The sequence below is a fragment of the Triturus cristatus genome, chromosome 12 (assembly GCF_964204655.1).
Source record: "Triturus cristatus chromosome 12, aTriCri1.1, whole genome shotgun sequence".
In the NCBI taxonomy this organism is placed as follows: domain Eukaryota; kingdom Metazoa; phylum Chordata; class Amphibia; order Caudata; family Salamandridae; genus Triturus; species Triturus cristatus.
In genome coordinates, this window is record NC_140595.1 from 165,413,721 (window position 1) to 165,427,174 (window position 13,454).

Sequence of the window (13,454 nt, forward strand, 5' to 3'; positions counted from 1 at the left end):
GTACATTTCGAGAGCCACCAGGTGAAATTAAAACATCTGAGGGTTTTGACATCCTTCGTTTTAGCCTCCTTCAAACAACTTTTAGACAGTTTATGGGAGCCACTGCTCAACTCCTACTATGTTGAAGTTTGTCATTAATCCTTAGACTATCATCAATTAATTAACCAATTCTCTTGAGTTATTAAACTCTCACATTTTTATCCTCTATTTTGTACCATTTACACATTCCATACTGCCAATGTGTTTTGCTGAATCAACCCAATCCGTGTAAGTAGGTAAAGTGTTGGAAATCCATTTACTACAGATTTCCCTGCATGCTATAATTATTAGCATAAAAAGTAACTGAGATTGTAGTTTACCCGTCTTTGATCAGACCCTCCAACTTCTAAAATCCTGGAAATAACTAATGGGAGGCTTACCTCTATATCTTTTCTCAATATTTCTGTCAACGCCTTATCTACTTCATGCCAGAAGATTTGAATACCTGGACACTGCCATAGAAGATGGACATCATCTGCATTCTACAAGGCACATTTTGAGCAGCATCTCTTATTCTGACCTCCCAGCTTCGAGAGTTGTTTTGGAGACCAAGAGACACTGTACATGGTGAACAAATGGTTTCTCCTTAGGGGTGCAGATCTCACCATTGATCATAATGTAGACATAGATAGTAGCCATAGTGGTCGAATTTCTGACGACGGCAGGTCCGCTTTCCATATCTCCTCTGGCAAAGTGGGAGTGCCTTCTTCACTTTATACCAGGATCCAGCACCACTTGGATACTTCCGTTCTATGTATCTGAACACTTTGTAGTTCCTCCTACCATTCTGTTCTAATCCCTATATTAAGATGTCCTTGAGCCAGCTGGCTAGTTGATAGTATTTAAACCTAGAGAGCCTTTTGTTGGTACTTTTGGATATAAAGTCCCAAGTGCTCAGGAAGTGCTCTTCAAACTGCTGGCCCCATCTTTCTATTTCTGCAATCCGTATTGTGGAAGCTAGGACATCTTGTTAGTATGGAGAGGAGATTTCCAAATTGGAGACATATTGCTGTAGTTAGGGATGCCCAAGATTCTTTTGACCTGACTCCACACTTTACATGACATACTTAGCACTCTGAATCTAACCTTATTAAAGTATTTGGGGTGCCTTAAAAAGAAAGAAATTACCTTCATTGGGGAGATATTTTGTTAGTGCTCGATAACGCAGGATTACATGTTGATAACTATTTCTTAGTAGAAGTTGTGCATTCTTCAGGTGAAAAGCCCAATAGTATAGCTGAAAGTCCGGGAATGCTATGCCACCTTATATCTTCTTTGTGTGCAGCTTTTTCCAAGCAATTCTAACACTTTAATTCGCCCATATAAAACTACTTATTTGAAATGTAAGGGGAGTGTATTAAAAATAAAAGTGAATTTTGAGAGATCATAATTTTAATTAAATTAGTTTTCCCATGATAGAAAAAGTAAGGTATGCCCACAGATGCAGGAGATTCTTGGTTTCCAACATGAGCCAACTAAAGTTTATGTGTGCCATTTTATCACGGTCTTTCACCACACGTACTCCTCGGTACCTAATTTCTGTCTTTACTAATGGGTTATCCATTGGACCATTCAAGCTCATGATTTCAGTTTTTTCCCCGTTGACTAGATAGACGGAAACCCTCCCAAAGTTGTTTAATAGGCTTAATATTGTGGGGAAGGATGTCTTAAAATGCTGTACGTAAATTATAAGGCCATCTGCATATAACTCTCTATTTTTAACCCAGTCATGATATTGAAAGGGTAGAATTTCCTGTTCTCCCCTAATCCTTCAGCCAAGGGCTCAATATGAAGATTAAACAGTAGAGGAGACAATGGGCAATACTTGTTGAGTGCCTCTTCCTATTTGGAATTGGGCAGTAAGAGAACCTTTGACCAATATCCTAGCTGTTGAAGTGTTATAAATAGATCGAATTGCTTCCAGAAAATTTTCACCTAAAGCATTTTGCATGATGCATTCATATAAAAATAGCCAACTAACTCTATCAAAGGCCTTAGCGGCATCTACCGTTATGATGGTCAGTGGAACATTTGTTACTGTGGCCCCATCTATTGCTCTCTCTTTAAATCATTGGTGAGCTTGTAGAGCTGTCTGTGTTTCATGAAGCCCTTTTGGTTTTCTGGACAATATTTCCTATTACTTTGTCCAATCTCTTAGTATTTGTGTCTATATCTTTTAATCGTTATTAAGCAATGATATTGGTCTATGCGATTCACATTTAAAAAAGGTTTCTTAGGCTTTAAGATTATTGTTATTGTTACTTCATTCCACAATGTTGGGCGGGAGAGTGTTTTATGTATATTGTATTCATTAAGCTGGTCAAAACAGGGGTGAGTTCCTCTTTTTTAGAATGCCATCAGGGCCTGGCACCTTTCCCTTTTTTAACCCTCTAAGAATTTATATCTACTTCTAGTGTAGTAATTTCTTGATTAAGATAGAGCTGTTTGTCCTGATCTGACCTAGGAACAGTGTCCTCCTTTAACCAACTCTCTATTTCTTCTTTTAGTGCTGTTGAGTTGTCGGTATGTAAATTTCAGAAAAAAAACGCAAACATCCACCCAATATCAGAGTCCTCTGAACATCATTCTCTGGTGCTGTTAATTTCTACTTCCTCAGTCATATTTCTAGCGCTTTTTTGCCATGTCCTCCAAGCCCGAATTTTCCCAAAACCTTCCACGTATTTATAATGTGCTAACTTTCAGGCATTCCACCCACTCTGCACCACTCCGTCTAGATATTCTGCCAAACAAACCCTTAGAGTCTTTGAAGTTATCTTGAAGGTTTACTTTTACACGGGCGTCCTTACAACTTGCCAGCTGTTTATGAATTACTCCTATTCACAGCTTTTACTCTCTAACCTTATTGTTACTTTCTTTCCTTCTATGTGCCGCACAACTAATCAGTCTCCCTCGAATAAAGACTTTATAAGCATCCTATATAACATGAAAGGTGTTTTCATTTAGATCAAACAACAGTAGCTCTTTTCAGAGTGTTTATAATCTCCTGCTCTCCTAATAATGCTTTATCCAAGGTCCATTTAGACGGAATTGAGGCACTTGAGAGAGAGAGTTCCTGTCTAACCACAGCATGATCTGAGAGATGCTCTGGTTGATGGATTATCTTTCTTATCCTATTCCCTAACTTCATATCTATAATAAAAGTCTATTCTTTAGGCATGGCCATATTTCTTGTTCTGATAGGTATATTCTTTCCTCATACCCGCCCTCTGTGGCCAAACATGTATTAAACACAGATTTTTCATCAAATGGTGTGCACACTCTCTCATCTATGGTGAGTTGACCATTGGCCTAGTGGTAGATTTATCTAGAACTTGGTCTAGTAGTGTACTAAAGTCTCTGCCAACAACTATATAGTTCCTTATATCAGTTAGGTGTTTGTACAGCTTCCTAAACGGGGTTGGGTCATCTACATAAGGATCATAGTACCCAAAAAATGAATAGTTTATGCTGTAAATTTTGACATTAACGATTAGCCTTCTTCTCCCAGGATATGCTATGAACAGGGACGGTTCTAGGATTTTCGGAGCCCCGGGCAGAAAGGGAATGTGCAAGGCCCCTCTAATTTACATAAATGACACCTTCAGGGCTCCGAAAGCTGCTTTGTGCAGACTCCTCCTGGGCCGCAGTGACTCCTCTCAGTCACCTACAAGCACCTCTTTTACAGCTCCTATCGAGCTGAAGGTGTGAGAATTGCTTGGGGGCTGAAAGTTAAAACCACGGGGCGCTTAAGTGCTGACAATGGGCGTCCCGCAGTGTCTCTGAATGGGCAGCCGGGCAGGAGGCCTAATTGCAGGACAAACCTGCAAAATGTGTCTCCTTGCAAATGGAACAAGAGGAAGTGTTCCCAGGGGCGGCTCCTCCACTAGGGTGGAGGAACAGCGCCCCACTGCTTTCTCGCAGTGCGAGAAGCAGAAATATAAAATGCTAAAACTACCATTTTATGCTTCTGCTTCTCGCACTGTGAGAAAGCAGAAGGGTTTGGTTGGGGACGGGCAGGTGGGCGGGTAAAATATAAATGTAAATTTGATACTTGTATAGCGCACTACTCACCCGCAAGGGTCTCAACGCGCTTGTACGAATACCACTGTGGAACCCATCCTGGCTTTCCCTGTGAGGCATCCACTCCTGGGCACCCCCAAGGTGGAGGCCAGGCATCCTTAGCGTTGTGGGGGCCGTTGTGGAGATTAAGCAAGCTATTGCCCAGAGTTGCAGAGTGGGACTCCATGATTGGAATAGGCACTGAGGCGAGAATTATCAGGTCCGTTGAATTTTTGAGCCCAAGACCCGCTGAGGCGGGGAATTGAACCCTGGTCCCGGGCTAGACCTCTGCATCAGGGTCTGCCGCTCTAATCATTGAGCCACACTTCTCCTCATTGAGCCACACTTCTCGGGTCTGCTCTAGGGCAGGCCAGCAGTGGCTTGCCCACTACTGAAGGTGCTGACTGGTTGGTCGGCCATCTGGGGCCGACCAAACCAGTCATGCGCACTCTGGCTTTTCTACCTGTAGGTAGCATGCAGCCTACATGGAGAAAATAGACTCCCCATAGGCGCCTGGCTGGGCGATGTGGCAACCAATCGCTATGCTGCCATTGCAGCATTGTGATTGGATTAGGGGAGGGGAGGAAGGTTGCCTGCTTCCTGTTCCTGCCAGAGTCAGGAAAGCAGGAGCAGACTGAGCAGTGAAGACGTGGGAAGAAGGTATGTTTTATTTTTTTTAAATTATAATTTTACCCCCCCACGTGACCCCCCTTTCCTTTGTGACCACTTGCCCGTCCCCCCCACCCCATGCCTGCCCCCCACCCGTGAGCCATGCCGGCAGTGACTGAGTGTCCCCCTCCAAAGGGCCTCCCCATACCATCCCTGAGAGGTCCTCCTGTAAACGCAATTCCAAAGAGACACCTTTCTTTCAGTTGGATCGGCAGGGGCACAAGTGGATTCTTCCCACACTGCCCATGCCTAGAGCCGGCCCTGGCTATGAAGCTCTCCAACCTGTCTTGTGCAGAGTTTTTAAAAAGAAGCACCACCCTTTTCACATTACAAGATTGATTGGTGCAAGCACATTTTTCATACCATTTATGTCTCTTTAAAATTTCCCCCCATTCTTCTTGACCTAAGTCTGTTTCCTGGAGTATTTTAATGTCATTATCAGAAAGCTTCAGAATACCCTTACAAAATGTATGTTCCAGGTTAATACCCTTATGTTATGAACCTTCCTTACTTCCTTTATCATTTCCCTGATAATTCGAGCCTAACCTTTCCCAATCCATCTCGCAATCCGTGTCATAAATGAGGACTACAATTTTTTGTTTTTGTTTTTTTCCCACAGGCTCACCACCCTGTGCTTAGTAAAACCACTATCTGCCCTAACCACGTGTGACCCCCACTCCCAGCTTGCCCCTCCCCAACCCCACTGGGGAACACTCCCTGTATCCAAAAAGGATAGCACTTCATACCACTTGGGCTTCTACTCTCCTGTTTATTTTCTATTTATTTTGCTGCATTTTTATCTGGTCTATTAGAACGTCAACCTCCGAAATCTTTTATATTGTGCATTTTGTTGTCCCACATGACACTTAATGTCATTTGGAATTTTCAACTACACATTTGCACTCAGCAACTTCAGTTCCGGAATGTGTTTCCCTAACTCCCATTGCCGATTTTGAGGAACTTTTGCTATATCCGATCTTATAGAGAAGGACCAATCATTTTTTAAAGCTTTTGCTTTCAAGGTTTCTGTAGGGATTAGCTCTTTTATTGCATAAGTACAGAAGTTTATTAACATTTTAGTGTATTTCTCTCAGATTGGGCTTCTTTTAAATTGATCCCAATGCACCACTCTGTATGTCCTGCTCGAGGTCTGTGATGTCTACCATTTTAGTCTCAAGCTTTTCACAGGCTTCCTGTATGTTAGTCTATCTGCGCTCTGAAAACTGCAAGTTTGGCTTTAATCTCTTTCGAAGGTGTTAGTAGTAAGGAGCCCATATCTATTTAATCTATGTTTTTTGGTGTTCCCATCTTCTCTTCGTGAGGGGTCAATTGAAATTTCCTCTACGGAATTATCCCCCTGTGGGATCCTGAGAGAGAAACTTTAATCAATCTAAATGAGAGAGACCTGGCCCACCTACCGGAGTAGGCTGAGTAAGTGGGTTAAATTACTTGGGTCCATATTTTGCATAATTGCAGGGCAAATCGATTTAGTTGGATTGGTCTGTGTTTGAAAATCTTTTTTAAAGTAAGATCTTAAAGACGGTGTGATTTTGATTTTTCCCTCCTGGTGTGGTTGCGGTATCTCTAATAACTTTGTGATCTTTCTGTTTCCCTGGCTGGAACAGAACCTGTTCTGGAATAGACACAGAGAGAGATTTTGTGAAAGTGGCAATGGGGTGGGGGGGATAAATAATCACCCTGCTGTGCTGCTGATCACCAAACCCTGTCCCTTTACTGTGCAACAAACCTGGGCCTAGTCAAGCATTTCTTAATGTATTTCTATTTTTACCTGCAGCTCCTATGGCATCCAGCTCTGTGTATTCTGTAGTGACCTGGAGCTCTTTTCTTTTTACTTGAGTTCTTACCTGTGGCAGCAGAGCATTCACTGCATACTAGGAGGAGGGACTGTCAAGTTGCCCATTGTGAGAAGCTGGCCTGGTATATGATGTCCATTAATGTAAGTGGGCACCTTGCACCAGTCCAGACAACCCTTATGATGATTTAGGATGTCTCAGACAATCTCAGAAAGCTATCCAAGTGGTAGCTGTGGAGAGCATCCGTCAGGCTTAGTCTTGAAGGAGTGTAAAGCAGCTTGTTTTACCAGAGTGCATTCTTATAGTATAGAGTCAATGAAAAGGAACCACACAAAGTGTGTATAAAAAGAAGTATTTATTATAGAACACTCTCTAGTACCTTACAGTATCTCCTACACATATATAGACACAAAGCACACAATATAAAGCAAAGAAATCACAGTAAATAGGACTAGTACACAGTGGGCCCCGGGGGGGACCAAACCATGTACTAAGAAAGTGGTATAAGAACCACGACTCGAGTCAGGACAATGTCGAGAGGACGTAGAATTGCTGGGTACCCACAGAACCACCCAAGGTAAGTAGACAGGGACCCCACGGAGAGCGTGTGCAGTGTGAGAACACAACCTCGTGCTCTATACAAGTCTATGTGCAAGTCGCGGTTGGAATTTTAAAGATTAGGGACCCTTCCCAGTGGACCCCGAAGAAACGCCGTGAAGGACAGAAGGTTAGAGAGCCACCCCACACGTTGATACTATGGTGCCCAAGTTGCCTATCCCAGGGAAGCCGGGTGCATAGGTGTGAAGTGGCGTCGGAAACCGCCGTCAAACTCAATGGAGGACTTCAGGAAAGTGCCGCTGCTGGAAGAAGAGAAAGTGTCTAGAGGAATCCAAATGTGGATTCTTGATGAGGAGTACCAGAAAGCAGAGGGGACAGAGTCTATGTCACTCAGGGGTGTCCAGGAGACTTGGAAGACAAATGCCCTCCAATGTTGGGTGCTTCAGGAAGAATGATGGTAACCTTGACTCTGCAGCTGTGAGGACCAGGCAATGCTGAGGACAACCAGGACCCACATACGAGCTGTCCCATATAGCATGTCGAGTGCTGAGGGTCCAGAGTCCGGTGGGAACACCAACAAGCCTTGGCAAATGCAACCTATGCAGGAAATCAAGAAGGTGCACAATTGGGACCAGCAAGGCCTAGGAGACTCACCACAAGCAGGGGAATCAGGGCAGGCCCTGAGCACTCTGAAAACAAAGATGACCCTCAATTGGACCCACAGGCCGGAGGCACAGGAGTCGCGAGAAGACCTCGAGCAGTTCACCAAAAGGAGCAGACCACGGTGCCCATGAGGCAGTGTGGCTGAAGATCTTGGTGCAAGAAGTTGCCAGAGGTTAGGGCTACTTCGTGCCCAATGCACTTTTTGCAAAGTTGCCAACAAGCACAGCGGTTCAGTTAATGCAGCCCCCATGAGGGATTCTGACCTCATACTTGGTGAGAGGGCAGCTTGGGCCTCGGGAGACGTAGATATCTCCCACCTGTGTTGTTGAACCCTTCGGAGTCTGCAGGAGCTCGGGATCAGCAGACCAGTCAGCAGTGTTGAGGTGCCTGCGAATGCAGGGAAGTGACTCCTTCACTTCAAGGGAGATTATCTTCAAATGTCTTGGATGCTCCACAGGTCCTGCATGGATCCTGTATGGTGCACTGGCACAGACGATGCAGCAGACTGAAAGGGAGATGAAGTCAGGCCCAAACGAAGTCCAGAAGTCCAGAGTGCCCAGACAGTAGAAGTGCAGTGGCTTCAGTTCTGAATCTTCTCCACGACAAATCTAGGGGCCTACACCCAGGTAAGCCCTTAAGTACCCATAAGGAGAGGGTTGGTAAGATTTAGGGGACCCTCCCAGGGGAGGTTGTGGCAAGGGCGGATGTTGCACCCATGTCCTTTGTCCATTTCTGCACCAGCGTGGGAGCCAACGGTTGCCAGGACCGGTTTGAACTCGACAATGCATAGGGACACCAAATGTGCCCCTCATGCAGTCTTTCAGTCACTGGCAAGCACACCCACTCAGCCCTAATACACTGAATCATGTCTGGGAGGTGGTCACACCTCCCTGTTACAGGATGCCTATTGTTCGTTCGTCCCCTGCATGAGCTTGGCTCAGCAGCAGGAGGGCAGAAATGTGACTCTGGTCGGCAGCAACCACTTTGTGCTGTTCGGGACTAGAAGGCTGGTACCAGGAACACTGAGAGCCTAATGGAGGGTTCTCCCGGTGCTTGTAATCATACCTCCCACACTGTTTACGGTGTGGGAGTATGATTCCAACATGTTTTATACCAAACATGATAGGATTTGTTGCGGCCGTTTTCGAGATGGTCATCGTGCGATCACACGATGCCCCTCTATATAAAGCATGGCTGCTTCAGTGACAACCTGGGAGAATGGACTCTGTAGGCTGCAGGGGTGTCCTGCTCATGCGTGGGCACCCTCTCACTTAACACCAAGCACCCTGCCCTCAGGATTGTGAAGGGCTACTAGAAGGGTGCATTATAGGTTTTAAGTGCAGTGACCCTTAGATATAGTATGTATGTATAGGATTTGTAAAGCACCAGAATCGCCCCCGAAGGGGTATCTCCACGCTGCAGAAGAAAAGAATGGCAGGTCAGAGCAATTAGTATCAGATCAGTTCTGTCTGTAGGAGTTTCTTAAAGAGAAGGAGATTCGTGCACTTACGTAGCTCAAAGGGCAAAGAGTTCCAATATTTCGGAGCCAAGTAGGCAAAAGGTTTGCTCCCAGTTTGAAGTTTTCTGAAGCAGCGGACAACAAGTAGCCCTTTTCCCTCTGAACGCAGAAATCTGCCAGGAAGGTAGAGCTTCATGTTTTTTCACCAGATAGCTTGGGCTTCTGCCATGAAGTGCCTTGTGGAATAAGCAGCAAAGATTTAACTTAATTCTCTGGCGGATGAGAAGCCAGTGAAGCTGCTTTAGCAATGGCCTAGAAGATGTTCTGGGAGGCATATTTAGAGTGAGGTGAGCTGCTGTATTCTGAATAACCTGCAATCTATATAGAAGTGATTCATTGGCCAAAGCATGGAGAGCGTTACAGCAATCGAGATGGCTCCTAACCAAGGCCTGAATCAGGGTTCTGTGTACTGATAAAGGAAGCATCTGGAACACTCTACGGAGCAGACTCAGCATGTGGTAGCAGGTGCCTGAGGTGGCCATGACTTGGTCTCCCATAGATAGAGAGTGATACAGTTGGACTCCCAGGTTTTGAGCCATAAGCTTCGGGATAGGAGCTGTTCCCAGCCCGGCGGGCCACCTGTCAGGGGACCAATTCTTCTGAGCAGTGCCAAACAGCAAAATCTCAGTTTTGGCAGCATTCAGCTGGAGGAAATTATCTGTCATCCAACCAGCTATTGCTAGCCTGCCCTCAGCAAAAAGACGTTTGGTTGAGTCTTTATCATTATCGAAAGATCAGAGCAGTTGGGTATCGTCTGCATAGGAATGGGGAGTAAACCCATGTTCTCTGATGATTTTTGCATGGGGGCCACATGCACATTAAACAGGGTGGGGCTAAGGCAAGAGCCCTGGGGTACCCCTTTGGCGAGCTTCAGGGTGCGAGAACAAAAGGGACCCAGGTTAACAGTTTGAGTGCGCTGGTCCAATATAGTTTCAGTGCACTGGTTCTATATAGTAAACCTATATCTTTCGTAAGTGGTGCATGCACCAGCTTACACAGGCTGCAATGGCAGGCCTGTAGTTCAATTTTGAATGGTCTCTCATAGGTGGCATAATACATTTAGCATCCCATGGGAGACCTCTCGGGTACCTATGCCCTGGGTACATGGGTACCATATATTAGGGACTGACAAAAGTACCTCAGTATCCAATCTGGGATGTACAAAAGTACTGAACACAACAGTTTAAGGAGAAAGCAGATAGACTGGGGTCCTGATTAGCAGGATCCCAGACAGACTAGTCAAAAACAGTATCACATCAAACAAAAAGTGGGGGTAACCATATGAAGCAGATCCTACTTTCCCACACCCATACCATCTCATTATTCCACAGCTCAGAGATAAGTGGAATTAATTTAATGCTATCACCACATTATGGTATTATGTGCCAGAGATGCAGAAGCTCCTGGCCTGCATACTAGCTGGCTGCAATGTTCCCCCTCCTTTACTTCTTCTTGTATCATGCTCAAAGCTTTCTGCCCATCCAAGTGTTCTAGTGGATTAAATTCTATGGAAGTGTTAACCAAGTATATTCTTCTAAAAAACAAATGTAACTAAACAGATCAAGGGTTCATGTCTGACAATATAAAAATCAAACTACATATCACAATTACTTTGTATGTGCTTTTAGGTGCAATGTAAAAACGAAACATACACATCCAGCACCCTAATGCAGAATTGATACAAATACAGCAAGTGCAAACATTGTGCATGTTAGATAGAAGTGTAATGTAAATGCTCAATGTAAATTAAGCACAACTGGAATACAAATAAAGTTTTGGGCTCATTATGCAATATCACAAATATATCTGGCAACTGGTCTTAAATGTGTGCAAACTAATTCAAAGTCTAACTAAAAATGAGTAAAGGCTACAAAACAAAGATGCATAAAAAGCATTTGAAATCCAAGGTAGAGAGAACTATCACCTCCCCTGCCCACACACCATGTTTGCATCTCAGACATCTGAGGAATCCAGATATCTAGCCCATTACTGGAGGTCAACTGAGCTTGATCTCCCAAACAAAAGTTGAATGCATCTTTGTAAACATATCCAAATAAAAATGCAAGTTGCTAAAATGAGGAATGACAACAACAAAGTGACAACATTGATCTGCAAATCAATGTTGACCACAAAATAATTAGAAACATACACTTTGGAATTTTAGAATTTTGGGGGGGGGGCGCTAGGTGGTGCCAGACCAAGATGGCCGCACCGTAGCGAGGCTCTGGGAGCCTGGTCTGAATATCCGATAATTATCCGCAATTCGCACAGTCCCCGTGCGATAAGACGATACGCCTGAGTAAAGTGGAGGACCCGCCACCCTCGGTGCAAGTTGCAGCCCAATCGGACGTGGAGCGGAGACGTGGTGGCTCTTACGGATTGGCTGGGAGCTGGACGGCTGGTCTCCCTGGAGCGGCGGGCCGGGTGCAGGCGCTAAGTGAGCCCGGGGCGCCCACGAGGACCGAGGCCGCGGATCACCGGAGGCGGTCGAGGAGCGCGGCGCGTTGGCCAGCTGCGCGCGGTGCTGCTCCGGCCCCGCCTGCCTCTCGCCTGAACAACACGTCCGGAGGCCTGGTTGGTCGTGTGGGGTGCCGCGCTAGGCCTGGAGAGCTCTGCCGGCTTCTCTCCGGATTCCCTCATGCGCCATAGCGTCACGGGGACGCTCCCCGCGTGTGGAGTCTTCTGGACCTTTGGGGGGAAGCTTGAGGACTATCCAGAGGATCCCGTCTGTCATCGGAGGGGGTGAGTGCCATGCTGATGTGGATTTAGGGGGTGCATCTTCGCCCACGTCTTGCTACTTAGTACTTATAGGCACACCCCCTCCCCCCCGCACCAGGGCACTGAGTACCGCTGGCCATATGTCCCGGACCCTCTACAACATATAGGCAGCATCTCTAGAGCCACTACACGGCTCCGGGCGCTCCCCCTCTCCGGAGCACCTCTTAACTCTGATAGCACGCTTGGAGGCACCGTAAAACCCTGGGTGAACCCCATCACGGCGTCTGCGGACCTGTTGGCGCACCCCTCCCCTTCCCTGGGGCTATTCGTGACTCTGGAGGCACATCTCGAGGTGCTACACGCTCCGTATGACCCCCCGTGGCCGCTGCGTCGCTTGGGCCGCCCCCCCTTCGCTGCACGGACAATTGCATCGCCCAGAGATTGAGGGAGTGAGACGCAGTGTCAGTCACTGGGCCTCTGGCACTCGGGAGGCGGACCGCGGGACTGGCGGGAGGCTGCCTTGCACGGTCACCCCGTGGATCGCTGGCCCTGGCGGGGGCTTGGGGTGCGGAGTGAGGCCTGCTCCCCTCTCGTTTGGACGCTGACTTACCCCCATAGTTTCCGGAGGGGCGACGGGGAGCGGCCTGCGGTGACTTCCTTGGCCCCGCGGCGACGGGAGTCCTGCGTCAACAGCTGTACTACGCGGCTCGGGAGGGAGAAGGCCATCAAACAACGGGCAGTGACCACGATACATCAGATACCCGGACGAGCCGGCGCGGGCCACCGGGATGGGGAAATCGGACGGGCGGCAACAACGGCTCCACTTTGAAACTAAGAAAGGGGGCACCCGCTCGGCGGCGGAGGAGCCCCCCGAGCAGGGGCAGGAGCGGCCGACCAGCCAGGCAGCAAGTCCGGACAATGAAGTCAAAGAGATGCTGAAAATGCTGCAGCAGAGTATGAATGGGCTATCGGGGAAAATGGACGCGATGCATAACAGGCTTGACTTTCTCGTCTTAAAGGTCGATAAACACGATGAACAGCTGAAAGAAGTTGAGCAGCGCATTTCTTATAACGAGGACCGCACAGGTACTATGGGCAAACAACTAACGCAGATGGACCGCCTCCTGAAAGTAATAGCGGCAAAGAACGAGGACTTGGAGGCCCGTAGCAGCCGGAACAATATACGCCTTACCGGGATTCCTGAGAGTGCCAATACCGGACGGATGGAAGACTATGTAGAGAGACTCCTCATAATGACGTTTGGCGCGGAGGCCTTCTCGTCCCATCTGATTGTGGAGAGAGCCCATAGATCGCTTGGCCCTCGGCCGCCGCCGGGCGGGCCGCCTCTGCCTATTGTGGCATGCACACTCAATTATAGAGACCGGGACGTTGCTTTGAGGAGGGCGAGAGAGCAG

At 47.0% G+C, this 13,454-nt stretch overlaps 1 pseudogene; it reads right to left on the minus strand.

Annotated features, from left to right (window-relative positions):
* Positions 1–13,454, minus strand: part of LOC146772985 (rho guanine nucleotide exchange factor 11-like) — a 316,652-nt pseudogene that overhangs the window by 207,861 nt on the left and 95,337 nt on the right.